This window comes from Eptatretus burgeri, chromosome 8 (genome assembly GCF_056783735.1).
Source record: "Eptatretus burgeri isolate ZD-2024b chromosome 8, Ebu_testis_v1, whole genome shotgun sequence".
NCBI lineage: Eukaryota > Metazoa > Chordata > Myxini > Myxiniformes > Myxinidae > Eptatretus > Eptatretus burgeri.
This window is the reverse complement of record NC_140968.1, coordinates 58,089,214-58,106,580: the sequence shown is the minus strand read 5'-3', so window position 1 is coordinate 58,106,580 and position 17,367 is coordinate 58,089,214.

The following is a 17,367-nucleotide window of genomic DNA, read 5'->3' as shown; positions in this document are numbered from 1 at the left end:
TTCGTCTTTTCCCCCATTGAACCTCATCTTGCTTCACGTAAAGGGTTGGTAGTGGGCTGAGTACACCCGATAATTAATCGAACCGTCGAGGTCGACGATAACACCGCTCGGTTATTCTGATAGTACGGAACGGGTCGCTTAAGTGGCCCGTGTCCGAAGTCGACCTGCGGCGAGGTGCGATCGACCGGTCTACCCTCCGCGTGGGTACTTAGGTAGGTCGAATTTGGCGAGCAACCCTATCCCACGCGGGGGCTGATTGGCTCGATCGCGGTGTGACCGAAAGGTCCACCCGTGACTGGTTCCCGGCGTTAGTCCGAGAGGGTCACGACTGGATTGTCCGTCCGGTGGGCGACGTGCCGCGATTCGAGTTACGTGGCCGTCAGCACGCCGGCGGGCGCGGAATCTGCAACAATATATATATATATATATATATATATATATATATATATATATATATATATATATATATATATATATATATATATATATATATATATATATATATATATATATATATATATATATATATATATATATATAGTAATGTATCTGGAGTTGCAGGTTTCCAATTGTGGGGGTATCCCCGATTCTCCCTGGACTTATTATTTTGCCGCACCTCACCTCACGCGTCCAGGACCAGGGAAGAAGCGAGGGTGATGCAGAGTGTCCGGGACCAGGGCAGAAACGAGTGTGATGACCATGTCAGAAAGAGAGAGCGAACAAGGCACCAAGCACAGCTTTGTAGCCCGTGGGACATGCAGGGCAAATGAGTCACACATCAGATCTTTTGAGGTGGCCTAGGACCAGCTATTTGGCCACGTCAGATCTTATTAGATGGCCCCATGCCAGCCATTGGAGGATTTCCCTACAGCCCCACCCATTCTGCTGCCCGCCCAGATCTTCACTCATTTCGTCCGACCGGCTGTCACCCAGAGCAGAGCTCCACACTTAACATGGGCTATCACCCCTTCTACCCTCATGCTCCTGGGACGAACCCAAAATATCCAACAATGTCCATGGCACAAAGCCAGGAAATGGGGAAATCATTGCTGGGAGACTGTGTCGTGTCCTGGTTCGCTTCGCGGTCATTTTGGGTGGAGAGGAATGAACAGGGAATTAGGAAACAAAATCCAGTACAGGGGGAGACTGCAATAAATTACATTACAGGGTCGAGGTACATACAGACAAACAGACAAACAAGGACTTCTTGGGGCTTTAAACAATAAAGAGGATTTGGGAATTTGGCATGCATTCCAGAAGGCTTGTGTTATTCACACACGCTGAACGCCACAGCAGTAAAACATGCACGTCCTACCATGATGACGGCAATTACGACACATGTCATCACGCAGTGATGGCTCTATTATCCCAGCGGGTTGAGAGGGGGTGCAAGCTACCCAACCCAATGCATTTTATTCCATAATTATCCCAATCGGGAAGACACTATTCTTAATGTTCATGTTGGAAATAACTATTCTAAGAGGCTACGTGATGTGTGCATTTCAATCTCGGCATGCAGTTTATAACACCTTAACATTACCCCCTTCCCTTCCCAGACCCATCTTAAGTCGCACACAAACTTCACCCGGAGTCTGGGACAGCCAATTTACCATCCCTGTGTGTCATACATGTGTAATTACCCCCTAAGTACCTATTTAGTTTGTTGCCTTAACACTATCCCCTGTGTATGCAACAATTTAAAACTAGATATGGCCCACCTAATGCATTGGGTGCTACCTAACTGACTCAAATGACAACCTTATGTAACACCGAAATTGACAGAATTTTGAAAATAAAACACATAACGTGGGCTTTAAAATTCTAAACAACTACAGACGACAATCATCAAATGTTTACAAAATCTGAATCAGGACCTGAAGGAAAAGAAAACATTGTTCATGCTTGAGGAGGAGACACCTGATTGCTTTCATCACCATCTCTTCCTCTTGCTCATCTTTGGGATTCGAACAAAAACCTCTCTTCCCTTCTAACAAAAACCGGCAGGCCATGATCTGGCATACAGGCCATTTTGGGGTGGCCTTTCTAAATAACAAACACATCTTACTCCACCGAGCTGCTGCATGGGGCAGTTTTTGGTGGCGGAGGAACACGGCTACTACAATAAGGTGGTCCAGTAAAGTGGATGAGCAAGGTGAATAGGCCACGAGCCACAGAAAAATGTGGTCCAACAAAGTGTACGGCTCACACTAAGGTGATGTGCAAGGCCGCAATGTGATAACAGCAAGGTGGCTGACACAAGGCAGTCAGGTGAGTTATGAAAGATGTCCGGCGATGTCTCCGGGTCTGGGAAAGACAGATGAATGAAAGCACAGGAAAAAGCCCACAGCAAGGAAAACAAAAAGGTAAACAAGAAAAAGAGCAATCAGAGATTGCAAACCCTCACCAGGACTTTTTTTGAGTGGTGTATTTTTTATAGATGTTAGGGTAAATCCAATATGGCTGCCAAACTATGTGACCAATCACATCATATGTGTGAACCTTTTGTTCCTCATCGACAGACGGTCATACATGTAAAGTTTCGCAACGATCTGTTCAGCCACTTCAGAGAAGAAGATTTTTGAAGGTTTTTTAAAAAAACAACAATATGGCTGCCAAATCACGTGACCGATGACATCATTAAAAAAATTTCTGTGGACGATTTTATTCCGAGATGACCCTCAAAATTTTTCATACTGATTGGGTGGGGCGTTCTACATTTGCAATTATGACGTCATAACAAAGGCACCTATGATGTCATTTAAAAATCACACTCGTTCCTCGTGAGGAGTACTTGCTATGTGAAAAGTGTCAATTTTTTCCTTGGTGCGGTTTCAGAGATACAGAGGTCAAATTTTTTCCGTTTTTCCAATATCGCTGCCATACCACATAACCTATGACGTCACAATTTTCATTACAACATTCTACATGAGTAAGTTGCAACAGTGGGGAAAATTGTCTCAATCTGACAAGCAGTTGTGGAGAAAAACACAAAAGTTCTGTGTGGACAGACAAACAAACAAACAAACAAGCAGTCATAGACTGGTACTTACGAAATCATCAACTTGACCTCTGACCTTGTCTAATAAAAGCTGTCTCTCGAGAAGGTAGCGACGCAAACCACAAGTTTCTATGACGATTCTGTACCAAACCTCTCATAAAACATCCGATTTTTACCAGAATTTCGACAACCGAGTGCTAAGCATACTTAAAGGCGCTGTCACACCTTGACGATTTAGTCAGCGTATGCCGCCGTATGAAAAATTTGTGTAAAACGCTGGCACACGTCGAATACGTTATGGGTAAGTTTTGTGTACGTTAAGAGCACGCTGGCATACGTCGTAGTACGCCGAGCTCGTCGACAAATTTTAACATGCTTGAAATTTTTCTACGTATGCCAGTGTATGACTCACACATTCCGCATACGCTGGCTATAAGTTGTAGGCACGTTACGCGATTGTTGACACATGTCGAGGTAATGGTTAGCGTCAGTGTTCCAGACTCCATGTTTTTTTTTTTCTTCAGTACGAGGGTGATGTTGACACTTCGATTTCTAGTGCGGTTATAATATAACATAATTAATAGGCTGCCGCTCAACAATTTAAATCATAACCGCACTTGAAATCGAAGTTTCAACATCACCGTCGTGCCGAAGAAAACAAAAACAAAAAAACCATGGAGTCTGGAACACTGACGGGTTCCTCCTGTGTGAACCCCATTTTTATATACCAATTCCCCTAAACGCTGCCAATACGCCATTATACGGTAGCTGTAAGTTAGTAACACGTTCAGTTAGTTATGTGGTCATCCGGAAGACGTCAAATATATCTACATACATCAATATGCGTTGGAGATACGTTACACATAGGTTCAAAGCATGTTACTCATAGGTTAGAAATAAGTTTCGGGTACGCTAATCATTACCTCGACGTGTTTCAACTTATGAGTAACTTACAAGTAACATGTGTCGACGTGTGTCAACGATCACGTAACGTTCCTACAACTTATGGCCAGCGTATGTGGAACGTGTGCATCATACGCTGGCATACGTCGAAAAATTTTCAACATGCTGAAAATTTGTAGACGTACTACGACGGATGCCAGCATGCTTCAGCGTGCTCTTAACTTATACAAAACTTACCGATAACGTATTACACGTGTGCCAGCGTAGTCGGCAAATTTTTCATACGTCGGCATACGCTGGCTAAAACGTCAAGGTGTGACAGCGGCTTAACCGCTTCCAAAATTGAAGACAGGATTGAAATTGACTTTAAAACGAGCGCGTAATGCCGTGTGTTACAATCCTCCTCATTAGCATAATCTTCAGTTCAGCCTCAGATACGACACCCGACAAAAATCTCATAAAACATCCGATTTTTACCAGAATTTCGATAACCGAGTATTAAGCATACTTAACCGTTACCAAAAGTGAAGACAGGATTGAAATTGACTTAAAAAAAAAAACCCCCGAGCGGGAGTGCCGGTCATCTCTGCCAGAGGTCGAAAGTAAGTAACTCTGTGCCAGACTGGAATAGGGGCAGTTCATAAAGTACGTACGCTCTACTTCCGGGTTTCAAAATCACCCACCCCCCTCTGTATGCAGGCTAGTGACCACCCACCCACCCCCCTCTGTTTGTCAGTTAGTGACCACCCACCTCCCCCCCCCTGTATGCAGGCTAGTGACTGCCCACCCACCCGCCTCTGTATGCAGGCTAGTGACCACCCACCAACTCCCCTCTGTATGTAGGCTAGTGACTACCCACCCACCCCCTCTGTATGTAGGCTAGTGACCACCCACCGACCCCCCTCTGTATGTAGGCTAGTGACCACCCACCCACCCCCTCTGTATGCAGGCTAGTGACTACCCACCCACCCCTCTGTATGTAGGCTGGTGACCACCCACCCCCTCTGTATGTAGGCTGGTGACCACCCACCCCCCTCTGTATGTAGGCGAGTGACCACCCACCCCCCTCTGTATGTAGGCTGGTGACCACCCACCCCTCTGTATGTAGGCGAGTGACCACCCACCCCTCTGTATGTAGGCTGGTGACCACCCACCCCTCTGTATGCAGGCTAGTGACTACCCACCCACCCCCTCTGTATGTAGGCTGGTGACCACCCACCCCCTCTGTATGCAGGCTAGTGACTACCCACCCACCCCCTCTGTATGTAGGCTGGTGACCACCCACCCCCTCTGTATGTAGGCGAGTGACCACCCACCCCCTCCCCCGCCCTCTGTATGTCGGCTCGTGACCACCCACCTACCCCCATATGCGTCTCATATCACATCACAATACTTGAAGATTACAACAAACTGTAGATTTATCTCAAATGCATCAGTAATTATCAACTACGGTAATACAGTAATATGGAACAATTATTGACGTCCACGGATTCAACATCACGTCGAAAATGTTCCTGTGAACGGGGATATTTTTCCCCTCGCGATGACGACAGGCTCACCGTCATCTTCTGAAACGCTTTCATGTAGTCCGACACCACTTTCATTAAGTATGTATGCAGCCGTCGTACCACCCACCCACCCCTGTACGCAGGCCGTACGCGGGCTTTAAACCACCAACCCCCTCATACATCGCAAATCGCTTGCAAAGCCAGCAGTTCCTTATGAACCGATGTTTGTAAGCCATGACGATGCAGTCCCTAGAGGTGTAATTTACCTTTTTATTTTAATATCACCAGAGCGTAATGTATGAACACGAACATTGGTAAAGGTAATAACAGTTATATTCTTGTGTATTTGCAGATGCAGCTTCATCATTTGTAATCTAATAAACGGATGTCACAAAATGGAGTAGTTCCGATTAAATCACAGCACATGTCAATTTTGAAAATAAAAGTACAAATTGACATTCAAGACAATGCTAATGTCATAAATGAAAGTAATTGCGCATATAAACTTGTATTCCATTGTTTTAGTTAAATCTGACAAAAGCTTCAAATGTAATATTTGTCTCGGAGAGTTCCGGTTCTTAAGTTAATTTTTTTTTGTATGTTCGTTGTGGTGAATGGAAGGTCGTGACATGTGACCACGTGATGCCCGGCTCGAGCACAGAAGAGATAAAGCTGAGGTTTGGCTCGGCCGCGGGGTTTGTCCCTGGGGCATTGCCGTTTTATGTCGGCGGCTCACTTGGTGCTCATTGAATGGTGAGAATACTGATTTATATATAATACTGATTTATTTTGCGGTGATTAGTTGCGCGTGTGTACCTTACTGCTTATGTACTCCTTGCTGCGTTTGTATTTCCTGGTGTGCCCGTAGAAGCGGCTTCAATCAAATGGAATAAAGCCTAAACTCTGAAGGTTCTTCTCTCGTCTTCATTTCAATTTATTCCATTTAGTTTTCTCGGCTCTCTCAACCAACGATGGACAAGATCTACAAACCCGAGAGGTTCAACGCAGACCCAAACGCGACTGACTCAGAAATGAAATGGTCGCATTGGTTCTGTTCCTTCTCACACTATCTGACCATCATCGAAGAGGGAGCTGACAAATTGGCCGCCCTCGTGAATCATGTCTCGCCCAGCGTATACAGGCTCTTCTCGGAGTGCGACACTTACGAAGCAGCGATCGACGTGCTGCAAGCGCTCTACGTGAAGCGCAAGAACGAGGTATACATACATCTTCTCAACACACGCAGGCAAGCAGCCGGGGAGACAATCGATCAGTTCCTGCAAGCTCTGAATCAGCTGAGAAAAGACTGCAGCTTCCGGGCCGTAAGCGCCGAGGAACACCGAAACGAAGCGACCCGGGAGGCATTCATCCAAGGACTTAGATCAGCCCACATACGGCAACGCTTACTAGAGAAAGCACAACCCACTCTCGACAAGGTAGTTGATCAGGCTCAAGCGATGGATACGGCACAGCAGCAATCTGAGTCATTTGGGACACCGATGCTGCTAATGAACGCTGTTGCGATGGGAACTCAAGGAACCCCACTGGCACAGACACAGCCAGACATAGGGGATGGAGAAACACCCAAGGAGCCGGATACCCAGACCACGTCAAACTCCTCAGCAACTGCTCCGGTTGGTAAATGCTTCTTTTGTGGGTACAAAAGACAACCCGCCACAAATGCCCCGCCAGAGATGCCACATGCATGAACTGTGACAAGAAAGGGCATTATGCCAGGGTATGTAAATCTACTCTAAGGAGAAATAAACCCACTTCTGCAGCTCTCTACTCGCAAAATAAACTAACTGCAGCCTCCCCGGGGAATCTATCCAAGGCTATCATCAACGTACGAATTAACGGGCATATGGCTGAGGCACTGATTGATACCGGTAGCTCTGAAAGTTTCGTCAACAGCTCGCTAATGAAGGGCAGGAAATGGGTAATCCACCCGACAGACAATACGGTATGCATGGCCGCCACATCACCACAGTCCCGCGTACGAGGGTACTGCAATGTCGAATTGGACGTAAAAGGGTACACGCATCGGGATGTAAGGGTACTGGTGCTTCGTGATTTATGCGCAGACGTAATTCTGGGTCATAATGTCCTCAAGCAGCACACGAGCGTCGAAATACCCTTTGGAGGAAGCAAACCTCGTCTGATTTTAAATGCCTTGACTACCGCGGAGGTAACGTCCCCTCAGCTGTTCGCTAACCTGTCGCCGGTCTGCAAACCGATAGCGATCAAATCGCGGCGATATACCACTGCTGACATGAATTTCATCACTTCTGAAACCAAGCGATTACTGGAAGAGGGAATTGTAGAACCGAGCGATTCGCCATGGCGCGCACAGGTGTTGGTAACCAGCAGTCAGAACCATAAGAAACGAATGGTTGTCGATTATTCCCAAACGGTCAATCGCTTTACCCAACTCGATGCCTACCCCCTGCCGCGCATAGACGAGATGGTCGAACGCGTGGCCAATTATAAGATATTCAGCACCATCGACTTGTGAAGCGCCTATCACCAAATTCCCATCCGAGAGGAAGACAAACCTTACACCGCATTCCAGGCAGGTAGACGCCTCTACCAATTCAGGAGAATTCCATTCGGTGTCACGAATGGAGTAGCTTGCTTCCAACGGGTTATGGACGACATCATCTCAGATGAAAACCTCAAAGACACTTTTGTTTACGTGGACAATGTCACAGTGTGCGGTAGGGATCAGGGGGAACATGACATGAATCTGGACAGATTCTTGAGCATTGCTAGAAAATATAATCTGACTCTCAACTACGAGAAATGCGTATTCTCGGCAAGGTCAATTGACCTTCTCGGCTACGCAATAGCCGACGGCACGATTAAGCCTGATCCTGAGCGATTGCGCCCACTTCGTGAGCTACCCCCACCTCAGGACCTGCAGAAAATGCGCCGGGTGATCGGCATGCTCGCTTACTATGCGAGATGGATTTCGCAATACTCCGAGAAAATACATCCCCTAGTGCATTGCAAAAACTTTCCACCAGATGCCGCTGTTGTAACAGCTTTCCGCAACCTCAAAGACGATATCAGTAAATCCGTGGTATTATCGATCGATAGCCCTTCGTGGTGGAGACCGAAGCTTCAGATCACGCGATAGCTGCTACGCTTAATCAGTCTGGGCGACCCGTCGCGTTCTTCTCGAGAACTCTCTCTGGAAGCGAGCAGAGACACTCGGCGATAGAGAAGGAGGCGTACGCCATCGTCGAAGCGCTGCGTAAATGGAGACACTATTTACTGGGAAACCATTTCACGCTCGTTACGGACCAACGATCCGTGGCATTCATGTTTGATGGGAAAAATAACGGGAAAATTAAGAATGAAAAAATCATGAGATGGCGAATAGACCTAGCCTGCTATAGTTACGACATTGTTTACCGGCCCGGGAGGGAAAACTTTGCTGCAGACACCTTCTCGCGGGTCTACTGCTCGGCGACAATCAGTAGGGCTTTGCAAGACCTCCATGTGTCTCTTTGCCACCCGGGGGTAACCAGAATGGCACATTTCGTACGCAGACAGAACCTGCCCTATTCTATTGAAGATATTAAACAAATGAATGCTTCATGCCCTGTTTGTGCTGAACTAAAACCCAGATTCTATGGTTCGGCTTCTGGCAGATTGATCAAGGCCACTTCTCCCTTCGAGAGACTAAACATTGACTTCAAAGGGCCCCTGCCGACCGAGACAGACAACAGATACATATTCACTGTTGTTGATGAGTATTCAAGGTTCCCTTTCGCGTTTCCGTGCTCGGATATGACCTCGGGCACTGTCGTGAAATGTCTGTCTGACCTCTTCGCTATGTTTGGGAAACCTTCGTACATACATTCAGACAGAGGGCCGTGTTTCATGTCGGCCGGGCTAAAACAATTCCTATTAGAGCACGGCATAGCAACTAGTCGAACGACGGGTTACAACCCACAGGGTAATGGTCAGGTGGAACGGTATAACGGAGTTATTTGGAAAGCCGTAACTCTGGCGTTGAAATCAAGAGGACTGGGCCCCGAGCGGTGGGAGGTTACCCTTCCCGACGCTCTGAATTCCATACGCTCTTTGCTCTGCACGTCCACCAATGCAACTCCTCACGAACGAATGTTTACTCACCAACGACGTTATGTTGACGGCCAAACGGTGCCCAGCTGGCTAACCCATCCCGGAACAGTGTTCATGAAACGCCCGGTACGACAAAGCAAGTATGAACCCATGGTGGAAGAGGTCGAACTCATCGATATGAATCCAGAATACGCTCATGTCAGGCTCCCGGATGGCAGGGAGACCACTGTGTCGGTTCGTCATTTGGCTCCCTCAGGCACTCCTCCCGCAGGTACACCACCATCTGGCACACCTCCCTCTGACATCCCCTCCCTAGGTGTTCCCCCCCCAGGGACTCCACCCGAGAAGGGAGACGACGGAGCTGCCGCGTTCCACCCGAGAGCGATCGGGGAGTCATCTCCGGCACGAGTCGAGGCTCACCAAGAGGATTAGAAGCCTCCCTCAAGTGAAACCGCCATCTACTCCCGGAGAGGCCGGCGAATAATACCCCCTCGCCGACTCAATCTGTAAAGGGGATTATCGGCATCCTCGATGCTCATGCTCCTATATGCTCGTTACATAATATATCGATGCTCATTACCATGCTCCTACAACTCAAAATAATCCTCACTGCTTGGCATGTGTGCTTCTGTAGTTTAGATAGTTCGCATTGCTTGAAATGTATACTCCTGTAGCGCTGAAGTAATCATGGTGCGTTAGCTGGGCCTCTAGTTACATTTTAAAGACGGGGAGAATGTGGTGAATGGAAGGTCGTGACGTGTGATCACATGTTGCCCGGCTCGAGCACAGAAGAGATAAAGCTGAGGTTCGGCTCGGCCGCGGGGTTTGTCCCTGGGGCATTGCCGTTTTATGTCGGCGGCTCACTTGGTGCTCATTGAATGGTGAGAATACTGATTGATATATAATACTGATTTATTTTGCGGTGATTGGTTGTGCGTGTGTACCTTACTGCTTGTACTCCATACTGCGTCTGTATTTCCTGGTGTGCCCGTAGAAGCGGCTTCAATCAAATGGAATAAAGCCTAAACTCTGAAGGTTCTTCTCTCGTCTTCATTTCATTCATACTTTGTGAACGGCCCATACGGGGAATCAGAGCGAAGTTTGAAAGGATATAAAATCGGAACAAGAGAAAATTTCAAAAAAATGGCTCGTCTTGTTCTAGATAATAGTCCGTAGTATCTGAATCACTCATAACATTTGATCTCTCTTGATAAATGAGGGAGGAGATACGATTTGAAATCGACGATTTTCGCAACTTTGACAACCCCGTGACGTTGACCTTGACCTTGAAAGATATATGGTTGTGCATGTCTCATCGACCTCTATCCATTCCACTCTTGGTTATTTGTCTCCACTCGGTTTGATTGTGGACGGACGTACGGACGTACGGACAGACGGACAAACTTCGAGACTGTTATTATTAGGTCATCTCGACTGAGATGATAGAGATGACCTCACGAGCGCGTAATGCCGTGTGTTACAATCCCCCTCATTAGCATAATCTTCAGTACATTATACCTCAGAAACGACACCCGACATAAATCTCATAATAGATCCGATTTTTACCAGAATTTCGACAACCGAGCATTAAGCATATTTAGCCATTACCAAAAGTGAAAACAGAATTGCCATCCGAGTTAAAACGAACTCGTAACGTCGACCGAAGCAAACATCTCCATTTCTCCACGCAATTATTTGATATTATTTTATCAAAGTCATAAAACCGTAATATTCGGACATCCACCGACAATCTTTACATAATCCGACGGCTTAGCGAGTCAGGCATGCGACGATAACCTTTATTGGTATAAAAAATGACTTATCAACACCATCTTTATCAAAAACACCGTCAGCGCGCACACGCAAAACCTTTACGTGACTCAACGACGCCTCTGCTTGAGCGTGCTGCACCACGTGACGAGCCGTGACGCGGGGAGTAAAATATTTTTTATACAATCGGAAAACGTCTCCAAAACATCCGATTTACCATAGTTTCGACAACCGAGTTTTAAGCGTCCTAAGCGATCGCAAAAACCGAGGACAAAATTAAAATCGAAGTTAAAACGAACTCGTAACGTCGACCGAAGCAAAAATACTCCATTTCTCCACATGAATTTACATAATTATGTTTGACCTCACTGCGACCTTGACCTTTGATCGATTTTGACCAAAATCTAATCAGCGCTAGCCATCACCCTCCTGAATCACGTGGTGTAATTTGACATTCATAGCTTCTTCCGTTCTCGAGTTATCGTGCCTACAAACAAACACACGAACAGAGGATGGAAGTGATCAATATACTCACGAAATCTTTAGATTTCGGAAGTAACAAATGGACCCAAATGCAATACCCTCTCCGAATCCTTTGGCCAGGGTAACCAGGAAATGCAATGGTAACAAGTACCAGGTCCAATCAACATAGTCAGCCAGTCCCTAGTGGGCACATACCTGGGGAAATGGCGGCGGTGGCGGAGTCGTGAGTTTGAGGTCGGCCCTACTCGTCCGCACCCACCCAGTGTCTCCTCAACTAATCCTACTAAAATTTGTCTCTACATTCTGTCTCCTACGTCTTGTCTTCCTACAACCAAATTCCTTCCTTCCTCTCGGAAGGAAAAGGCAGAATTACACAAAATGTTACAAACACTGCATGATCCATCTCGTCGTTCATCTCACCAGGAGGGCAAGTCCCATGGCCGGTGATCATCCCAGATATGGATGCTATGAAGGGGTTTCCATCAATGCTAACTATGCTAACATTCTTACACATTAAAACTGTTTCCGGGGTTACACTCTGCCAATAGGCCTTCATTAAACTATGGGGTTCTAAAAACCCAAATTTCCGACGCTCACGCATTGGTGCTCTTACAAATTTGAGCCGTACCCAATGAATTTTCCTACTGTGCCTTCGAACAACTTCGTGGCTGAGAAGTGTGGCTCCACTGGCCGGCTTGCCCACCTGTGCACTCCCGTGACACCTCCTCTCGACTGGAGCCACCTCTGAGCTTACCTACTCCTGACCCTAACCTGGGAGATGCCCTCACTGGCACTTCCCCCTCGATTCCCACATGATATTTTGGCACCCTGGGTTACGCTGCTCATGCACCCGGGCCCATTGAACACGCTACTGGCATGCCAGGCCCCTCCCCTCAGGTACCTGCACTCACTACACACTGAAAAAATAAACCGGCCCCTGGGCCTACTTACGGCCTCACCTGGATGATGAGCTGATCAGCGCCTGAGGTGAGTGCACATTTTTAAACCATACTCCCAGCCGGTCCATAATCTCTTGAACCCTACAAAGATACTACATGCTACAATCAGTACCAACTGCAGAACGACATCCATTTGCAAATATACAGAATCCCTCCATGAAACATTAAATGAACCCCGGGATTCCTTTGGTGGGATCCACTCCCCACATTCAAGCCTTTGCAACATGCACTCAATTACCACTCATACCTGGCCATAGTTTTGCCCCCTCACTCATAACTATATAACAACAAAACCAACTCCATTCACACACACTCTGGCTCATCTAACTGCCTGATTTCTCCCATCTAGCTTGTGCTCCCCGTCATCCCTTATACAACGCACGTTCCCTTTTAACACTCTCTCTAAACTCTCGATGTCTATCTCTCCCTACTGTCTCTCTAGATCCCGAACACTTATCCTAGCCCACCCTCTGGTTAATGCTTCAGTGCCTCCATGGAGGCAACCATTCCTGGCATGCCGAAGCGGTCCTCACAATGCCAACCCCCAATGGCTAGTGCACCTTTGCCCCTGTATCGAGGTGCCCATTGCTGGCACCCATACGTGGGCTTAATTTCCACATCTCAACCCTAAGCCATTCTACTATCTCACACTTCTACCTACCATTTATGCTACCCCCTCCTCCAACTAATGTTCCTGGGCCCCCATGGAGAGCCGCTTCCAAAGCCCCCATGGGGCCAATTTATTCTGACACTACCCCCCCATGAACCTAATACTATCTAATGCTCCTTTGCCCATGGAGAGCCGCTTCCAAAGCCCCCATGGGGCCAATTTATTCTGACACTACCCCCCCCCCCCATGAACCTATAATGCTCCTTTGCCCAGGGAGGGCCACTTCTAATACCCTCACTGACACAATTATTTTTTACACTACCCCCTCTAACCTAATCTAGCCACATGCTCCCTTGCCTGGGGAGGGCCACTTCAAATGCCCTCACCAACACAATTATTTTTTTACACTATCCCCTCTCTAACCTAATCCAGCCTCATCCTCCTTTGTCCAGAGAGTGGGGCAGTTCCACAACTATGCCCCACATGGGCACTATACCTCTTCTCTCACCCACATGAGCCACCCCCCCCCCGTGTCGGCAGAGGTGCTCAGTCTGGCCTCCGTATTTAAGACCGGAGTGATCCGTTAGGGTGCTTGATCACCCGTGTATGGTCGTAATCAGTCTGCGTGGACGATCCGAGGAAGAGCCCATGGTCCCATTTGGATCTTAATAACCACATCACAGATCTGCACCAGGATAACCCCCGGTCCCTGCCAAGGCGATGTAAGCTTTGGGCATTTGCCCTTTCGTCTCCAGGGATTGAAGAACCAAATCTTCATCCCCAGAGTACTCACTTGCCTGGCTGCAGTGGTCGTACTTGCGCTTCATATTTGCACCCACCAGATGGAGCTGGCGGTGCGCAAAGGCATGGACCAACTCCATACCTTCTTCCAAATGATGGGCATAGCCCTCCCCCGGAGGTTTATTTGGACACTCAAGCACGGGACCGCATAGCAGATCGACAGGAGCCCGCAACTCCCATCTGTACATTAGCAAAGCTGGGCTACATGCGGTGGCTCTGGTGCTGACGAATTTGGTAGGCCATTAGTAAATACGGGAGATGTTCATCCCAGTCGTCCTGATGAGTGGTGGTGTTAAATAGGGCCAGTTGTAACAAGGTCCTATTGAATCTCTCCACCATCCCGTCATATTGTGGTCTTAGGGGTGTTGTCCTTGTTTTCCGAATTGAGACTGCACACTTCTTTTAGTAATTGGCTCTCAAAATTTTGACCCTGTTCAGTGTGCAGCTCTTCTGGAATCCCAGGCCAACTTAGAAAACCTTCCAGAAAGGCCTGGGCCACAATCCCGGCTACTTGGTTGGGGAGTGCATCGGGCTCTGGTCATTTGGTGAAATAATCCATAACCACAAGGATGTATCTATTACCTTGGTGGGTGAGGGACACTGGTCCTAAGATGTCCATAGCCACCTGCTTAAGGGGGGCCCCCTACTGGTGTAATTGAAGGGGGGACGCATCCTCCGTGCTTGTCCCTTTTTTAGCAGTACAGGCATCGCATGCTCGACACCAGTCCTGTATATCGCGTCCCGTGTTCACCCAATAAAATCTCTGGTGGGCCCAATATGTTGTTTTTGTCCTGGCCACTGGGGTGGGTACCATGCAGCTGTTGTAAAGTGGTGGTTTTAAACTGACCTGGGACTATTACCAGCCAAAAATTTCTTTCAGAAGGCATCTCCACCCATTTGCAATACAAGATGTTATCTTTTAATGAAGTGGTTTTCCACTGAGCCCAGTACGCCTTTGTTTGCGCTCCGAGGGGCCGACTTCCTCTCCACTGTGTCTTTTACCTACCCAGCCCCATTCATACACTGACCCCAGTGCAGGATCATCTTCCAGCTGAGCCGTGCTCCAAGCCGAATTTCCAAATTCCTCCTCGGTGGTTAGTGGCAAGACTTGCCCTGTCACCCGGGCTACATGGACTATGATCTTATGGGTGGATTCTGCCAATTTTTCCTTGTCCTTATGCCTCGTACATAATTTACAGTTTTCTTCCAGACAGGGATATTGAGAGAATGCATTGGCATTCCCATGAGCCTTGCCCGCTCTTATGGGCCATACAGAAATCATACTGCTGAAAATTTTTCAACCACCTTGCAATTTGGCCCTCTGATTCCTTGAACCGTAAGAGCCGTTGCAAGGAGGAATTCTCAGTTCAAACCAAAAATTTCCGCCCAAGTACTGGAAGAAATGGTTCATGACAGGCAGCATGGCCAATAGCTCCTTGTGAGTGACGTAATAATATTGTTCGAGCCGACTCATGGCCCAACTGGAATACGTGAACACTCTTTCCAAGCCCCTGTTTGTCTGGGACAACACTGCACTCAATCTTTCCTGGCTTATATCTGTGTCCAGGATAAATATCCCATCATCAGTGGGATGGGCAAGAACAGTTGTGGATGTCAAACACCCCTTCAGTTTGAGGAAGGCATCGTTGCACTCCCGTGTCCAATTAAACCTCGTCCTCTTCTCCGTAAGCCGGTGAATGAGACTGGTTAACTCTGCAAATTTTGCTACAAAGTGCCGATAGTAAGAGCAGAATCCCCCAAAACCCTGCAACACTTTGATGCTATGAGGCACAGGCCACTCCTCCACTGCAGTGATTTTGCCTGGGTCAGTTTTCACCTCCTCATGACCTATCACGTGACCGAGAGAGACCACCTCTTTTGCAAACAAAGTGCATTTCTCAAGGTTCAGTTTCAACCCTGCCTGTCTGAGGCACCCATCCAAAAACCTGGTCCAGATTAGCTATGGCCTGGGGAAATGTTTTAGCGTGCACCAGGACGTCATCCAGGTTCACCAGGCATTATTGCCATTGCATGCCGCCCAGCACATGCTCCATCAATCTCTCAAAGGTGGCGGGGGTGTTACACAAACCAAACGGCATCACAGCAAACTGATAAAGTCCCTTCCCTGTAGAAAATGCTGTTTTCTCCTTCCTTGCCTCATCCATCTTCACCTGCCAATACCCACTCTTGAGGTCCAGAGTTGAGAACCATTTAGAACCTGAAACGGCATAGAAGGTATCGTCAATTCTAGGCAGAGGATAGGAGTCTTTGAGTGTCACGTTGTTAAGCTAGTGATAGTCCACGAAGAAATCGGTGGTCCCATCCTTCTTTTTGACCAACACAACTGGTAACATCCAAGGGCTTCCTTAGGACTCAAGGAAACCTGCATCAAGCATCTTTTCTACCTGTTCATCAGCCGACTCCCTCTTGCTCCAGGAGAGCCAGTTGGCAGACTGACGGATAGGCCGGGCCTCACCGGTGTGGATCTGATGTTTCACCAAGCCCATACTCGCAATGTCCTCGAGCGACAAGGAGAAGACCTCCAAATGCTGGTGAATTAGTTTGTGTAAGACCTCCTGCTGGGCCTCCTCCAAATCTACACTGCTCCTGTTTACTGTCTCATAAATGGGATTGAGCCAATTCCTACCGTATGCTGGAGACTCCCCCTGGGGTTGATCTGACTGGATGTTTTTGTCCCTCACCTCTGCGACTTTTTTTTTTTGTATACCTTGGTCGAGGCTCGTATGAGAGCTAACACACAACTCACAGCAAGGAGGCATGAGACAAGAGGGGCGGGAGTGGAAGGGACAAAACAGTGGGGAACAGACACATTAGGTGAACTGTGGAAGGGAGAGGGATGGGGATGGGACGGGGAACATGGCGAAGAGAAGATGGACATTTCAGGGACTTTCAGGAAGGAAAGCAGGAGAAATTAAGGAAGTGGGCTTGGTGGATTATCGGGGGTAGAAAAGATCGAGGATTTGGATGGGGGAAGATAAGAGGTGGTGGTGAACAGCTGTTTTGAAAGCCTGGAGGGAAGAATGGGAAAGAATAGAGTGAGGAAGTTTATTCCAAAGGCGGGAAAAAGAGGAATGAAAGAGTGAAGATGAGCAGTGATTCGTGATTTTGGTAGTTTTACCAGAAGGGGGTTGTTGGCGGACCTTGAGCGCCCTGTGGAAATGTGGTGGGGACAAATCGCAGAGAGAGCAGGGGGGGGCAAGGCTGGAGAGGAGTCGGTAGAAG